The sequence below is a fragment of the Adiantum capillus-veneris genome, chromosome 16 (assembly GCF_014529385.1).
Source record: "Adiantum capillus-veneris isolate H3 chromosome 16, ASM1452938v2, whole genome shotgun sequence".
NCBI classification, from domain to species: Eukaryota; Viridiplantae; Streptophyta; class Polypodiopsida; order Polypodiales; family Pteridaceae; genus Adiantum; species Adiantum capillus-veneris.
In genome coordinates, this window is record NC_140946.1 from 82,295,699 (window position 1) to 82,313,623 (window position 17,925).

At 43.1% G+C, this 17,925-nt stretch overlaps 1 pseudogene across 1 annotated transcript in view; it reads left to right on the plus strand.

Annotated features, from left to right (window-relative positions):
• LOC147439354 (serine/threonine-protein kinase CTR1-like) overlaps positions 1–17,925 on the plus strand; it is a 119,177-nt pseudogene that overhangs the window by 17,209 nt on the left and 84,043 nt on the right. The window contains exons 4-5 of the transcript XR_015184578.1: positions 8,191–8,294; positions 8,416–8,588. The product of XR_015184578.1 is annotated as a serine/threonine-protein kinase CTR1-like (transcript). The remainder of the gene's footprint in view (positions 1–8,190; positions 8,295–8,415; positions 8,589–17,925) is intronic.

The window sequence follows — 17,925 nt, forward strand, 5'->3', positions numbered from 1 at the left end:
GCAGGTTTCAGGAGAGGTTTCTCTACTCTTGACCAGATCCTGACACTCAGAGCTATTATTGGTCAGGCAGACACCATGGCAAGAGGATCTCTTGTAGCTTTGTGGATTTTCGCAAAGCTTTTGACACAATGCCGAGAGTCGGACTTATACGCAGACTACAGGACATGGGTGTGCCTACAGGGCTGATATCGGGTATTCTGGCTCTTTACAGGACAGTGATGGGCCGGGTACGCACCACACCCCCTCCTCGGAAAAGCTAGCCGAAATGGTGACGTGGCAGATTTCAAATTGCAAGCTGACGTGGCACTACCGTGCGGACCCCCGTAAATCACGCCGCAAAAAGCGTTGGAAGGTAGTACGGAAATTCCACCTTTTTTGCAACGAGAAACAACAGGGAAATTTCTACGCAAAGCTTGATGGGAAAAATTCTATGCAAGTTACTTTATTTTACAAAGCTTGTGAGATAAAATTGCTTTATTTTAGGCTTTTGATTTTGAAGCTTTTGGGGCTCTGCTTTTAGCATCCCTTGTAACCTTTATAATGAACCCAAGGGAGCTCCCTCTGCAGAGCATCTGGACGCAGAGTCTAAGAGCGAGCAATGGCGAGAGTTGTACTTAGCTCGGTGATTAATAGAAAAAGAAATACCGAAAGGGGCGCTAGTCTTTGGGGCCAATACCTCTTGGCACGGAACTCCGCCGGGCCGTGTCGAATCAATTGTGAATTGTTTTGAAGTGAATTTGTGCTGTGTCGCGGTAGAATCTTGGAGTGTCCAAGTCTGTTACAGTGGTAGCAGAGCGCAGAAAGATTCTTCTTCTACGGAGGATCCGATCCTTTTTACAACGCACATAGCTTTTGGGAAAAAAATTTCCTGCCCCGACATTGGGCTTATTAGCCACCCCCACCCTTCATACATCGCGCATCAGGTGCGCTCCCGTCTTCATCACTCTGTCTTACCTGGCATAAAGCCATTAAGAATCCCAGATTACACATGGGTTCTCGTGAAGAATTCGATAGAGATGACACCTCTCAGTGGGAAGGCAAAGAAAAGTTGAAGATCCGGAGAAAAGAATGAAGATTTGGGCAATTTTTTTCGGACAAGTTTGCCAGAAAAGGAGTACAAACGTCAACTGCAGATTGGCATATGTGTGAACAGATTGATTAAGTACTCCAAGGACCCGAGATTGGTAATACACCTGAAGAATTACCGGATTAATAAGATTTACTGGAGATGGCGTGTGGCCATTGCTTCTCCTCTCAGGTAGGGAGTAAAGTCGAAAAGACAGATGAGTGCAGAAACTGTACTCGCAGAAAGACATGGACAAGCGCAGCAAAAAGCAAGGCTTCCGAAAGGGCAAGAAAAAGTCAAAGAAGCCTAAGTTTTGTCCAGTTTTTGACAATTCTACAGAGGCGTCATCTTCGGATAGTTTGGACTCCGACGATCATAGATTTTATGCAAAGAAGAAGAATTTCTGTAAAGCCAACCAATATGACTTCCTCGAAGATAAAAGCAAGAAAAAGAATTTAAAGAAGGTGGACTCTCGATTTGAATCCTTTTCTGGGTTCCGTGATGCTCGAACTTGGTGGTTCACTCTTCTACTAAGAAAGGAAGCTCCGGTTAAATGGTTGAAAGGCTTTTTTATTTCTTCTTGGCTGACTCGGGAGTACAAACGAGATATACGAACTGCTTGGAATCATCTTCGGATGACCAAGGGAGATTCTTTGGATGCTTATTGCGAGCGATTTTGGAACTCTTTTCTACCAGCCTCTTCATTTACGAAGGTCTTCTTTAAGGAACAGATTGAGCGGTTTTGCTACGGACTTCCTAGAGAGATCCAAGACTACCGCTTGGAACATAAGTTAAATTTTTTTGAAGAATTGATGGGTCATGTGAAACGGGGTTTTGCGATACATTCGGGAAATTTGACTTACCCCACTGATGAGATCTTGACTCAGAGAACCCAACAAACCTCTCCCAATGAAAGTAGAAAGACAAAGAGTTCCCATAACAAATAAAAGAAAGATACAAGTCCCCTACAGACTCTTAGAGAAAGGGTTATCTATCTCAAAGAGGAGAAGTGTTTTGGATGCGGGGAACATGGGCACATCTCTGCAAAGTGCCCCAAAAGGGCACATCAAGAACAGACTGCAAACAGGCCAAAGAGTTCTACAGCAGTAGAGGAATGTGGTAGAAAAGGCAGATGAAAACAGAACTGGTACCACATTGCGTGGGGCCCGAACTGCATCAGATAAACAAAAGTACAAACTTTGTGGCACCTAGGGCAAAGTGAAAGAACAGGAAGCCCTCATTTTCGTTGATGGAGGAGCCAAGGCCAATTTCTTTTCACTTGAATTGGCGGCTTGATTTGGGATTACTCTCGACAGGCTGAGGCCACAGTCGGAGGAAGTTCTAGCGGCACTTGGATGGGATGATGCCATTACACTGATCATTGGCATACTTCGTTTGCAATGTCAGGGATGTTTAGGCACGAGGACTTCTACGTAACGCCTTTGGGAGGTTCTGACGTCCTCAAAATCGCTTGGTACCATAAGAACAATACCATGGTTGACTATCGGGCTGAGAAAGCTACTTTGACAAATGAAGGGCACAGAGATTGTACTTGATGAAATTCAGCTTCTCGATTTTCTGGAGACAACTGAATGATGATTGAAGGTCGAATATGTTTTGACCTTGATAAAGAACGCCAAGATTTTCTCCACACTCATGCCGATTGCTTTTCAGAGGGTCTCCCAAGCGAGTTGCCACCAGCTCGTCCTGAGGATCATACCATTGATCTGATACCTGGAAGTACACCACCGAACCGGCCACCTTATCGTGTGAGCCGAGCCCAGAATGAAGAAATTATGAACGAAGTGAAAGACCTCTTGGAAGTCTTATCCAACTGAGTACTTCATCTTACTGCTCTTTGGTGTTGTTGGTTTTGAAGAAAGACGGATCTTGGAGAATGTGCATCAATTATAGAGCTCTCAATAAAATCACCGTCAAGAATAGATTCCTAATTCCTAGGATCGATTGTATTCTTGACCGACTACAGGGATCCTCGTGTTTTAGCAGGATCGATTTGAAGAGCGGATATCATTAGATCCGAATCACGTCGGGAGATGTCTACAAGATAGTTTTTCGGACGACTTTTGGGTTATTTGAGTTTTTGGTGATGCCTTGTGGCCTAACCAATGCTCCTGCGACATTTAACCGGATGATGGACAAAATTTTTCGAGAGTATAGACTATTTTTTGGCACTTCCTTTGACGACATCATTGTTTTCCCCAAGGATGAGGCAGAACATAGAAAACATCTGCAACAGGTCTTTCAGGTATTACGAGATCACAAGTTGGTGATTAATGCGAAGAAAAGTGAATTTTTTCCTACCTGAGATACACTTTTTGGGACACATTGTCTCAACAGCAGGAGTGTAGATGGACCCGGCCAAGATAGAGACTATCCGTGATTGGCCCGATTTGAAGAATGCCCATGAAGCTTCTTGGGCTTGTGTTCGTACTATAGGCAGTACATTAGGAAGTTTGCAGAGGTCGCTTCCCCTCTGCATATGTTGTCACAAAAAGAAGTCCTTTTCTCGTGGGGATCCATAGAGGTGACTGCCTTTTAGACATTGAAAGAGAAATTGACTACAGGACCAGTTTTGACTTTGCCGGACTTGCAGAAGTCATTTGAAGTATATTGTGATGCCTGTGGTCGTAGTTTGGGTGCGGTCTTAATGCAAGAAGGCCATGTCATTGTCTATGAAAGCCGATTGTTTTCAAGGTCGGAATTAACAACACAGATTTATGACAGAGCTTTTGGCGGTTATCCATGCTCTTCGGTGGCGACATTACCTACTCGAAACAGATTTTATTGTCTTTACAGACGATCAGAGTTTACGCTACTTCTTGTCACTGAAGCTGCCTATCGGAAAAGCAGATGCGGTGGGCGAACATCTTGTCACAATTTCACTTCCAGATTGTCCATGTGGAGGGACAGAAGAATTTGGTGGCAGATGCTTTGTCCCGGAAGCCGTTGGTTCTGGCTATTTGAGCGATGTATCATAGGAGCTTCGAGGATATGGTTAATTAGTATGCCACAGATATAGATTTTGAAGATATTTTCATTCGGGATGGCTACTTGATGAAGAAAACCATGTTGTGCGTTACACAGCCGTTGAGGGAAAAGGTTATGACCGAATGCCACTATCCACCTTTTACGGGTCACCGCGGCATTGCTACCACCTTGAAAGGCGTAGAGAGATACTTCTTTTGGTCGAGACTCAAGAAGGACGTGGACGATTTTGTACGCGTTGCTTGGTATGCCACAGGCATAAAGCACAGGGATTGTTACAGCCTTTGCCCATACCCACCCATCCTTGAGAAAGTATTGCAATGGATTTTATTTTTGATCTCCCAAGAACACAGAGTGGTCATGATGGTATCTGGACTGTTATTGACAGATTTAGCAAGCAAGCTCATTTCATTCCGGCGAAGAAAACAGTCAAGCCGGATCAGTTAGCGAGACTGTTTGTGGCCCAGATCTTCAGATTACATGGCATGCGTGAGACGATTGTCTCTTACAAGGAACCCAGATTCACGAGTTTGGTTTGGAAGGCTATTTGGGAGATCTTGGCACGCAGTTGCAGTTCTCGTCATCTTTCCACCCGCAGACAGATGAGCAATCTGAGATTAGAATTCAGTTGTAGTGGATTTGTTGAAGTCTTTTTCGTTAGATTTGAAGACTACATGGGAAAGGTTTTTACCTTTGGTTGAATATGCCTACAGAAACACGATCAACTCTTTGATGGGGAAGGTGCCATTTGAGATTATTGAATTTGCTACGAAGGTTCCACCCTTTCTTAGCACGAAAGATAAGATTTTTCTTTGAAGCCGACTAATTCACGAGGGACTTGGACTTGGTCCAGAAGGCTTTGGAGAAATCTCAGAAAAAGGCAGCAGATCGACATCGTCGCGATTTGAAATTGAAGGAGAACGATTGGGTGCTCTTACGTTCTGAGAAGGCACGCCTGAAAAAGAAAAAGTGAAAGGAGCGGCTTTTTCGAAAGCTTAGCATAAGATACTATGGACCTTTCCAGATTTTTCGGCAAGATAAATGATGTCTCCTTTGGACTGAAGCTACCCGATACTTGGAGAATTCACAATGTTTTGAAGCCTTTTGAAGGTGATGTGCCCGATGATGGGGAGCGAGGTGAGCAACCCAAAGTGGAGGAAAACGAGCAGATACTCGTTCTAAAACAGATATTAGCTTAGAAAGATAGAAGGTAAAGCGATAAGACGGTTCTTGGTTAAATTCAAGACCTACTCCGCATTGGATGCGAAGTGAATGGAGGAGGAGGACCTAGTAGATACTCTTGAGATTGTGACCTTGAAGCATTTGGTTTAGCATAGTCTATTCTAAATGGAACCCCGAACTCAGCTTGGGCGGAATCTGGTGCAGCGGGTATGCACAAGAGGGGAGTCGCTCCGCTCCTTTGTCAGCAAATTGCCTCGATTTTTGATACTAAAGTCACGGATGTTTTTTTGAGTTTCAGGGATACTGTGAGCCGACAGTATTCTACTGTAAGGACTTTATGAACTGGAACTCTCGATAATATAATACTGACTTGTTCTTGACTTATTTAAGTGTAAGAACTGATAGACAAAATGACTGCAACATTTCGGTCTGAAAGATCTCGATAGGACCTAGATGCGATTGCTAAATACATTGCCGATTAATCATGGTCTAAGATCGAAATGAATTTTGAATGTGATTTGTCATGTGATGTCCTGTGATGTCTTGTGATGTGATTGTCGATTGGTACATGTGCTAGATGTGTGTTCCTAGTGCGTCGGTACTAACAGTTGATGTCTGCTAAGACAGTTTATGGCCTCTGTCTATTTTGCAGGCGTAATCGAGGGCGATTACAATACTTTCAAGAGGGGGGTATGTCACAAACTCGTGATGTGGTTGCCCTGTACAGTTGGTGACGTGGCTGTCCCGTACACACACACACCCCCGCCTCGGGAAAGCTGGCCGAATTGTTGACGTGGCAGATTTCGCGCTGCAGGTTGACGTGGCATTGCCATATGGACCCCCGTAAATCACGCCGCAAAAAGCGCTTGCAGGCAGTACGGAAATTCCAGCTTTTTGCGATGAGAAAAAGCAGGGAAATTTCTACGCAAAGCTTGATGGGAAAAATTCTATGCAAGTTGCTTTATTTTGCAAAGCTTGTGAGATAAAATTGCTTTATTTTAGGCTTTTGATTTTGAAGCTTTTGGGGTTCTGCTTTTAGCATCCCTTGTAACCTTTATAATGATCCCAAAGGAGCTCCCTCTGCAGAGCATCTGGATGCAGAGTCTCAGAGCGAGCACCCGCGGGAGTTGTCCTTTTCTCGAAGATTAATCTAAAAAGAAATACCGAAAGGGGCGCCAGTCTTTGGGGCCAATACCTCTTGGCACGGAACTCCACCGGGCCGTGTCGAATCAATTGTGAATTGTTTTTGAGAATTTGTGCTGGGTCGCGGTAGGATCTTGATTTGGAGTGTCCAAGTCTGTTACAATAACCTCACCGTACAGGTGCAATTTCAGCGCTGGTTATGCGCTGTATTTTGACTTTTTTTCAGCCATACGGACGCCAGAACCATTGGGAACAGGTCCCTCTGACAAAGGACAGTTCGGAAATTGTTTAGGGCTGAAAACAGGGCAAAAACCAGTAAATACAGCGAGCTGAATTTACTGTGTTTGGGCAGAAATCAGATGGTTTATGCCAATGGAAGTGAGTTCTAGCAGGGGAATAGGTTTCGCACAAGTTTTTGGGGCTGTTATGTTGCCGAAATTTGGCCAACATGGGTGGTATCTAGCTGGATACAGGTAAAGAATTTCGGGTGAAAGCGAAAGCCTACCGCCCCACTAGCAAGTCATTCTGGATAAAACTAGCGAAAGGGAGGATTAATACCGTCTTGCAAGGGTAGTTAGTCACTTTTTATAAGTAGAGACATTATTTTCTCTGGGCAGGGACATTGTTACTGACACAGACAAATCAAGGAGATTCTGGCTTAGTGCGACAAGAGGTTTGGCGTGGGTATCTCTCTGGCACTAGCTTTGAGGGAGGCTATCTCCTTACCACCTATGTAATTGATTCCAGAGCCTTCAATATATTTAGGTTGGGTATAGACATCAACACAGTATGCTGGCCATATACCTATAGCATTCAGAGATAGGATTCACCAGTATGGCCTTAAGACAATGATGAGAATACTAGCTATAGCTTTTGCCACCATATACACAACAAAATACTAGCTACTCTTTCCATGATAGAGAGATACAAAGAATTGTATATATTTCGATTTGTCTCATTGGCCAACTTGGCCTTTAGTAGACGTTCAATTTTGAGTTTTATTTCTTTCTTTCTTCGAGGTCACAGAATAGAAGAGAGCACTTGGTTCACACATCTGACCTTCCATGGGATGAGAACTGGGTAAGTATGTACTGCCTTCATGGCTCCTTTTCCCCATTTGATGATTTGGACTTTCTCTTTTCTTTGTGTTGGCGTGCTTTTGCATGTATGTTTGAAAAGAATGAGCTATGTATCTTGGCAACAGAAAAAATAAAGCTTCCCTTTTTATCTCAAAACAAAATGCCTAGACCTGTCCTTCAACTGCAGGGGTTATCATCACCATTTGGCTTATTGTAATCATATAACCATGCTAAACTTCTTCTTGAATAGACGAATACTTGCCAGTTGATAAATAAATAGGACTAAACTGCAATTGCGTTTGTTTACTCACTAAAATTGAAAACAATTGAATGCTAGTGCTTTCTTGTTTCCCTACCATTGTTGGAGCTCAAACATAACGGGACATTAGTTAAGTGTTAAAAGATTCGTTTGATAATTTGCATCTTATATAATCAATTTTAACAGCGTGTCACTTATAGAAATACTTAACTTGGAGCGAAACTGATTTTTGTTAAACTGCACAGCTGAGGTTCTTTATAGGTTACTCATTTAAGCTGCCGTGGTAAATGAATGCATATAGAGCACTTTCTTCTGTATCTCAAGAAATTATCTTCAGACTTTTGCTTAAAATGCAGCAGTTATAGAATATACAGCTGCAATAGTGATTCGGAGCATGCACATCCTAGAGCATATGCTTTTTCTCATTGCTATAGGTTTGTTCTGTTTCTTCCCAGGCCTTGGTTGATTGTGTTGATCTTCCATGTCGCATAATAAGTGGTTGCAAGTACTGTGGCCTGGCTGATGGCGCATCATGCCTGGTTTTATGCGGAAGCGACAGGTATCTTTTCTGACAAGTAAGTGTGCATGTGTGCATGGTCATGCATGTATGTGCTTGTAGTAAGTGATGTGGATGCTTTAATATGTAGTGACTCTTTTGGAATATTTGTTACTGTAAGCAGAGAATGGTTAGTTGATCTAATGAGGAAACCTGGAGAGCTAAGCAATGCAGAGCCTTTCCTCAAAAGCTTGCAATCTCCATTCATCCATTCACCTTTGTGACTTCCACAGTTCAGGAATTCCTTAAAATCTGATCTGGAACTGGACTTGCAGGCTTTGGATGCTTCCCAACCAGGTACTGAGAGCTATCATGAAGGAAAGCTTTCTGTAGCTTATCTTTTTTTCAAATCTTCTGCTTTTTTTTCGTTGCAAGAAAATCTCTATGAAAATTTCAAGAAATAATCAAAGACACGTGGATCTTACCACTCTTTCTCGCTTTTTTTTTAATGAAATAATAGGTGCTACTCAAATGTCACGTAAAGCTTTTGTGCTGATCTGTCCTAAACTGGAGCGCACACAATATGAATAAACTCTTATAAATTAACTTTATTAATCAGTGAGAACCAAGATTGACAAAGAGGGAGAAAGGGGGACAGAATAACCGAGATCAACATCGTGCTTAAACAAGAACCCCCCCCCCCCCCCCCCCCCCCCCCGGAACCCCAAAATAAAATAAAATAAATGAAGAATCTTTAGTTGATGGGGAGAAGTTTACAAGCACATGAATCGAGTAGGGAGTGAGATCTCTGGAGTTCCATCGAGTTTGAAGTTTAGAACGGAGTGTGGGGGTAGTGCCTCGAAATTTTGAGAATCGAAGTGCTCAGCTTGAAAGGATCTCAAAGTATGACAACCTCCCAAGTTCCATCGAGTTTGAGGTTCAAAACAGAGCGTGGGAGTAGTTTCCCACCTCCGCAAATTTCAAGAATTGAAGTTCTCAACTCGAAAGGATCTCAAAACACGACAATCTAAAGCAAGCCTCCTCAGATTCCGATCCTAGAGTTTCTTGAGAAGATACTGTAGCCTTTCCGCTCTTGGAGAGAGAATTCACTTGTACAACACAACTTCTGCAACCAAACAGGTCCTCTCCAATCCTCCTAAGGCTGCATGTCCTCTCCAATCCTCCCATGGCTGCATAAGCTCTGGTCAATCTAGTCTCTACTGCTCTCCTCAATAAAACCATTGGTCCACTGATGACTAGTGCAAGGTAGGTGTATGTATCTATATATTCCATTGTCTCATGACCGTAGGTAAATGTGGGTGCTGACCTCTTGACCCACAGCGTGTGGTGTTAAACACCATCACCTTGGTTTGCCAAGGTTGACAAACATTCCACTATCGTGGGCAAACGTATGCAAAGCATCCAAGTGACACTGCATCCCCTCCGGAGCCCCCCCCCCCCCCCCCCCCCCCCCCTCGCGCGCTGCCCTGAGCTGCCCGCCAATCCTACGTGCTGCCCTGTAATGCCCGTCCTCCCCACACACACTCCCTCCTTGCGTTGCCCGCAGCCTGCCCTCCATTCCCCCACTCCCTCCTTGGGCTATCCTTCGGTGTTGATTCCCAACGGCATCGACTCGCCTTGCTGCTTCACCTCACTCTCATCGATGCCCTTGACTCCCTTCGCTCGCCTTCGGAGTAGCACACAAATGAAAGATTCTGCTCCGCCACAAAGGGACTCCACTGAAGCCCCCTCGCACGACCCCTCGCAGAACCCACCATCCGACTTGCTCTTTCACTGACAGAGCAAGCGAGCTTAGAGGCAGAGGTGGCACGCCTTCATGCCACCTCTGTTATCTGCAAGATTCTCGGCACCAGACCCAGCAAAGGGGAGGTGCGTGATCTCCTCCAGGCCCACCTTCTTGCAGAGGTGGGCAAGATCCTCGATGTTCAGCTTCTTGGACGTGGCTCCTACCAAATAGAGTTTGAGACTCCCGAGATGGTGTCCAAGGTCATTGCGATGAGCCCCTTGGCTATCTGAGCAGTTCGAGCTCATTTTCGACAGTGGCGCCACGGTAGCTACTGATGTTCTTGTTGAGGAGGCAAACCTTCCCATTTCGGTCTGCTTCCCCAGCTTTGAGGAGAGAGACCTTCCGCTCCTGTCCCCAGGATTGACTCAGAGATTGGGACCGTCTTGGAGACACCTCGCACGGCAGCCTCTGTAGCTGCCAAGGCAACTGGCATTCCCACAATCTGTGTTCTCGTTCGGGACACCCACACCCTCCTGAAGGTCATTCTACTACCTCAGCTTAGTGGTTGTTGGTTCCACCAGAGCATGGTCAGAAATCAACACTATTATCAGTATATAACGGTAATGGGATCCATGTCCCTGCCAACTGTGCTCCTCTATCACCATTCTTCTCAAGGTAGTCAGAAACCTCATCCACATACATACCAAATAGCGTAGGAGATAGCGGGCAGCCTGTTTCACCCCGATAGTGGAATGAACCAAAGCCGATATCCTCTCTGGAGTGTGTACATGCCCCACTATTGAATTGTATAGAGCCATGATCTCCCAAATCAACTCTGTGGGTACCCCCATCTCTTGCAATCTGCGCATCAATCTGGCTCTGGGCGATGTGTCAAATGCTTTGCGGAAATCCACAAAGATACAATAGATGTCACAAAGCAGCCCTAAAAGTGAGGCGCATAACACAAATCAGCCCTAAAAGTGGGGGTGCCCTTCTTTTAATAGGCCAAGTGATTGGACAATCGAAAAGCCAAAGATGGGACAGTGAAAAGCCAAAGGTCGGACAAATGAAAAGTGGCAACGCCAGCTCCGCTATCAAGATGGCCATGGTTTTTACACCTTGGAATTCCACAGCAAGAGTGGTGTTCTCATCTTCTCCCTCGTAGTACTCGCCCACCTTGTTAAATGGCACTGGCCTAGTGTTTAGTTGAGGCATTTCAAGTTCTTTGATCCCTTCCTCGATTTGAGTCATTGGGTTTTTTATGCCAAATTTCTCTAGGTATTTTCCCACAGTAGTCCACATGTTTGGTTTTATTTTGAGTAACTCTGCTAATGTTTTTGTACAGGTGACTAGAGTAGATAGAATATCTATTAATTCTTTTGAGTTGATGACCTTGTTGGAAGATAGTCTTTGTGATGGGACTGTAATAACATCTGACTTGGCCTCGTGTCCTCCCGTACAGGACGGTAGTGTTCTTAGTGAATGGGGTTGACTGTCCTTAGATTGTACACATCCTTTGTCTCTCCAATACGATTGCACGTCTAGATTCATTTGAGATCTAGTCTCAAATTCCTCTATTGGTGGAAGAGACACCTCTCTTCCATTACCCGTTTGGTTTACTCGTTTGCTTAGTTCACTTGCTTCATTGGCCTCTCTGACTTGTTTCCACAATTCGTCAAGACCATCTATTTCTTTACAACTTTCAGGTATAGCTAGGTTAAATCCCTCGGAAGAGTTATCCGTAATATTCAACACTGTCCTTGGTTCTGATGTTGGGTTCTTGAGCTTTGGTCCATGCTTACGACTGGAATCTAACTCGTTTTGTTCTTGGTTTGATGGGATTACTGGTGTAGGTGGGACAAGGAACACATCCTCATGTTTTCCAACAGGTGGTTCTAGTAAAGCTTGGGCTGTTTGAATCATTTTCTCGCACATTTCAAGCCTTTGCTTTTCTAGTTCCGCATATGGATATGTCATCCACCTCTGTTCTTGGGTTTGGATGTTTTTGAGTCGTGTTTCATAGCTTTTAGGAGGGCATCTAATGGTTCATTAACCTTCTCGACCAATACTGATCCTTATGAACTAGCACTTCTCGGTTTCTTCTCTGTGGATGATTCTTTTGGAGGTTGAGATGTCCGCGTAAGAGAAGGTGCAACCCTCTCCTCATGTTGTCTTATCTTCTCTTTAGCTTAGGTAAGCTCCTCAGCTAGGGATTTCTGCTCTCGTTCCCTACTGCTTTCATCCTAGCCCTTCTAGCTTTCCAACTATTCCGTTTGCTCTTGGTTTTTTGACTAGGGGCGTCGGTCTTTGGCTCACCCGTCTTTGGACTCGCATCCGTTTCCGTTTTCTTTGTCTCTGGGTTCTCATCAGCTTCCTTTTGAGCTTGCGCTCTTGTAACTACTTGAATTGGTACTACGTTTTCGTTTTCCGAGCTATTGGGTAGCTTAACGATCCCTGAGATACTCATTGTGATCTTTTTGATTTGTTTTGGATTTTTTGGACAGTCGAGGATCAAGTGAATGATGCCATAGATTCAAGACGATAGGCATTTACTTGAGTGATCTTTGTCTGAGGACATTGTTTGACCAAGTGGTTGTCACAACTTTTGTGACGATCTTTCTCTAATTGAGGAGCTCCTTCTTGCACTTCTTCTTAGCTGTAAAGAGGCTCTGACCTAGCTATTCACAGTGAACCGCAATATCCTTTCGTCTATCTCATATCTTCTTTCTTCATGTCGAAACGTAGGAGGTGGAGGTTGTACCGGCCTCACCACTCCATGTGTTTCTATCATCTTCTGTGTCGCTTCGAAGGGCAGTACCAGCTTTGGTTGCTATAATACATTGTAGTTGGTACTAGCGCTTGTTTCTTAGATGCTTCCATCATCGGCGTGTCTATAGGCATTGTAACACCTCGTACCACAGGTTGTTTTCCTAAGACCGACTTTAAACTTTTGGAGCATTCCTTGTAACGTATCTCGGTGGAGTAGATGCTATTGGAATAGGTTGTACATACCTCTCCCTAGCATATTCCATGCTATAGTAACACTCTTCTCTCGTAATTTTCTCTCAATTTCGCACCACATAAGCTCCCCTGGATAAGATTTTACGAGAGGAGCTAACCTTTTGACCATTTCCTCGATAAAACGTTTCTTGATTGATAGGTGGTTTTGCAATGGACTTAGTCATCTGTGAATCATTGTGCTGAGAGGATATGTTGTCCTCTTGAATTTTACAATCCTTTTCTTTATATTCCTCATAGTTATCCACTAGATAAAGAGCTTCTTTGATTTATTGATTTAGCGTTAGGCTCCTTATTATATGCAGATCCTTCTGAAGACCCGCATGTCTCATTCCCTGGATAAAAATCAGCATCAACAGTCGTGACTGCGTAGGTAGTTCCGCTCTCGGACAGTACTTGACATATCTCTTGAGCTGTAATGCCGCTTTCCGCACTGATTCACCCTCTTTCTTTTTGAATCTGTGGATTGGCGAGATCTATTGTGAGCTATGTCTTTCTATGAGAATTCTTCAATGAATTCCTCAAACAGTTCGCCTAGAGTCTCAAAATCCAATCTTTCCACTAAGTCAAACCATGTAGCAGCGTCATCTTCCAAAGTCAATCCGAATCCCGCAAACTGTATCGCAAAATGCAAAACTTCCTCTGCTCTAATTACTCTTCTGAAAGCCACTACCTGATCTCTTGGATCTTTATCTCTGGAGTATTTCCTATTTACCCATTTTTGGACTTGGGATGGTCTAACTCGCCGATTGTCTACAAGTCTAATCATAGACTCTCCCAATTCTTCTCTCGCTTCAGGCCTTCTACTATGGCTAGGTTCTTCTTCGAAGGGATGGGTCGTTCTCTTGGAGATTGGTCTATTAGGGAGAGTCACTTGAGGAGGCATGTCTGCCATCTCTGTGATCATTTCGTTTCTCGTTATCCCTCTAGAGGGAATCCAGGTGGCTCCCTTTTTGGGATTCTCGTAGGAATTCTCGTGTTTGGTGGGGGTATCTGTGGTCCTTCATTGACCAAATATCCACCTATTTCGAATGCAGGCCGTGGATTTGTGCTTTCTACAGCTATGTTTTTGTCGTCCATACTTGTCAACAACTATAGATTTCTATTGATAGTCGACTCCGTATGTATAGACATATAAGAGCTTGTATTCGTCAGCTCTTTTGGGTATGGCTCTAAGCACCTATAAAGGTTGACCTCACTGTCGTCACTGTATTTATACAGTCATTCACTCTCATGATCTGTCATCCAAATTCTCTTAAGAAAATTGGTCTTTATCAATCGCAAGTTTGGAAGATCCATTAGGGGTGGATGTTCCTCTACCGCTGGGATACCGTAGCTTGTATAAGCTGAGTTTGAATCTAAAGTAGACATGATTTCTGGGCTTAACAGCTTTAGCTTGATGTAAGAAGACCTATTCCAATATGTTCAAGTGCTTTGGTTAGGAAAAAGTCGAAATTATGCTCAAAGTTGTGACCGTTTTCTCACAATTCTCTTAAATTGTGACTTTTAGACACCCCTAACTTCCGGATAAATTTTGAGGCCTTAAGCGACGTTTTTTCGGACACTGACCAACATTGAATGACCCGAAGGGTCTTTAAATATTGTTCAGGGACCACACTGAATGTTGTAGAGCTACTCTGGAGCTTCGTTTTGATAAAACAAGTTTCTGAATCCGATACCGAGAGCTCAAGTTATGGCCAAAATAGTCAATCTGTGCCTGAGACTTCATACACGTATTGATGTCTATCGACTCAGAATTTCTCTAAACTAGCTCAAGTTATGGCCAAAATAGTCAATCTGTGCGTGAGACTTCATACACGTATTGATGTCTATCGACTCAGAATTTCTCTAAACTATAACTCTAGACTCTCCTTGATGTACTTTAACCATTCCAAGTCTTAGTTTGTGATTCTGATACTTTTAGACAGTTCTATTACTCCTTTTTCTGTTTGGTTGCTTGCAAATTCCCTGGGGTGTTAACTAAGCCCAAAGTGATCCAAATTGAATGAAATTTGATCTCTAGGCCTATTTTGCAATGGCAAACACTTATGTGAGCTCATATGTAAGTTTTGACCTCTAATTTGGCACTTCAAACATCATATGCGTATGATGTCTTTTGTGGAAAACTGAAGCGACTTTTATTCCACAGACTCCTTATCACTCAAGCAACTCTCAATAACTTCTAGAATTCAATTTGAACACTTTTTGTGCAAGTTATGATCAATAAAAGCACGAACCTTGCCCAATTTTTGTGTTCTGGCACTTTTTAGCCCAAATGTGCTCCAAATGCAATGAAATTTCAGCTAGAGACTTCTTTTATGCTGCAGGACACTAGGGTATACTCAGATGTTTGATTTGACCCAAATTTGGTCTCTAAGACATCATACGCATATGATGTCTTTTGGCTCAAATTTTACTTATATGTCTACCCAAGGTCTTTACCTTCTTGGATCTGCAAAAATCTCCTTAGATTCACAGATATGTGTCCAAATGTGTTGAAATTTTGCAATAAGCTTAACACATCACTTTCAAACCTCCTATGTAGTCAAAAGTGCTCATATGCGTATGATATCTATGTGCTCAGAATTGGATGAAACTTGGTCTCTAAGCTTGTTTTGTGGTGCTAAACACCCTGGTATGCTCCGGTGTCAGCTTTGGTTCCTAAAATTGCCCTTTAGACATCATACGCGTCTGATGTCTAACTGGTCAGAATGAGGTGAAACTCACTCCAAAGGTTCTTCACTACATTGGTAACCCACAACAACTTTCAGAATTCAAATCCAACATTGGTAACCCACAACAACTTTCAGAATTCAAATCCAACATTTTTTGTGCTAGATATGATCAATTCAAGCATTCAATTTGCATAGATCCGTATTGTGGCCTTTACAAGTCCAAAAATGCTTTAAATTCAATGAATTTTGGCCTATTTGCTCCCTAAATGCTCTAGATCACAAGGGTGCACTCAAATGTATCTTTTGATCTAAAATCTGGCCTCTAGGACATCATACGCGTATGATGTCTAGGTGGTCAGAATGAAGTTTTGTTTCTACCCTAGGTACTCCTTGATATGTAGATCTTGACTATGTGCTCACAACAAATTTTGGATGTCAAAATTACACGAAATCACCACTTTTTGACAAGGACATCCCCCAAAATAGTAAAACTCCGTCAATTCTCAATCTATATGCCCAAATGAAATGAAATTTGGTGTATGTGCTTAACACTACATGCAGACTATGGGTATCAAGTCAAAAAGTCAATTTTGTTGCCAGAATTACCCTGCAGACATCATATGCCAGACTTCATTCACAAGCATCCCCAAGTCTCTAGCACTAGTTTTCAAGCACTGCTACCAATTTTCATGCAAAAATATGTTGAGAATCACAAGTTTTTCTTTTTTCCGTTTCCGACACTCCGTCTTTTGCCTTTTGGGTGTTAAGAGTTTGTCAAAACTCTAGTCTCAGTGTGTACCTAGGGTAAAACCCCCCTTCTGAACACTTTGGTGCAGTCAAAATTTTCAAATTTGGTCTCTAGGTGCCTCTTGAGACAACGTACGCATAGAATGTCCAAGTTTACAGAATTGGAGTTTTTCTTCATAGAACCCTTGCACATGCCTCTTATATGCACATCACCAAACAACCATGCAAAAATCTCAACAGAAACTTGTTTATTACATTTTTTCCTCAAAAGCAGACTTTTCCGTGATTTTAAATGCACACAAGCCCTTCAAAAAATAAATCAGTAATGAATAGCTCTAGATCAAAATCAGCATGTCCTACATAAAGCTACTCCTACACATCATATGGGGTTTTGCATTTATGAGTAGAAAAACACTTTAGTGCCACACACAGACTAGCAAATGCTGTTATCACCTCACAAATCACTCGACCATCACAACCACTCTAATCTACAACTAATACCACAAATCCTAACTAAATCTATCTAGTCGCAAACCCTCGGCAAGACACATGCTTCCTCGTTGTCCACTTGATCTCGGAATATCCTCTTCCGGATCCACTTGAGAAAAATGCTCTCTTTATTTAAAACTTAAGCAAGCTACCATTATACGAGTGTTAGTAGGATTACCTACTCAAGGTCTTGTGTCCTCGGTAGCGGCGCCAATGTTGTGGGAGCGAATCACACCACCTATAAAGTGCATGCAACACTACCTAGATCTACGTAATGTCAATCGAGGACAAAGATGACACGATAGACGCACGGAGGCAATCTCTTTAGCTTGTCAGGCTAAGACCATCCCACACATACAACACTCTCGAAGGCCAACTAAACCACAATCAAGAATCTCTCTGTTCTCAACTACACCACCCAACCCACGTACACACAAACAGAAGGAAACTCACCAAATCATAACAGAACCATACGAAACTTAAGGAACACCATCCCCTCACTAGGATACACCTGTCCCAAAGCCTCTACAATCAAAATCCTCACTCCAAACTCATTTGCGAGAAACGTGTATGAAGACAGAGCAGAATTTTGGAAGTGACCGAAATTGAAATCTATGAGTACCTATGCGTAGCTTATGTCGCCACGATTCTAATGACTACTTGCACATAGAAAACAGACATCGTTTGATACACTTACGGTTGCAAATAGCTCATATATGCGTTAGCACGTGTGCTCCGTTTCATGTGGAATGTTTGGCGTTGTTGCGTAGCTCTCTCCGAGCCTATCGCGATGGTGCAGTCGAATCTCCAATGCGATGAGCGAGCGGGAAGTAGTGTCAGGATGAAGCTCACTCTCTCTCTCTCTCTTTCTCTCTCACACACAGTCGACGGTAGCTCAAAACTTTGATTATGATAGTTCTTTTTACAAAATGACCTAGGTACCTTATACATTAAGGCTACCATAGGTTAAACCTAAAAGAAAGTTCAATGGGTCAAATGGCTTTGTATTTGCAATCTG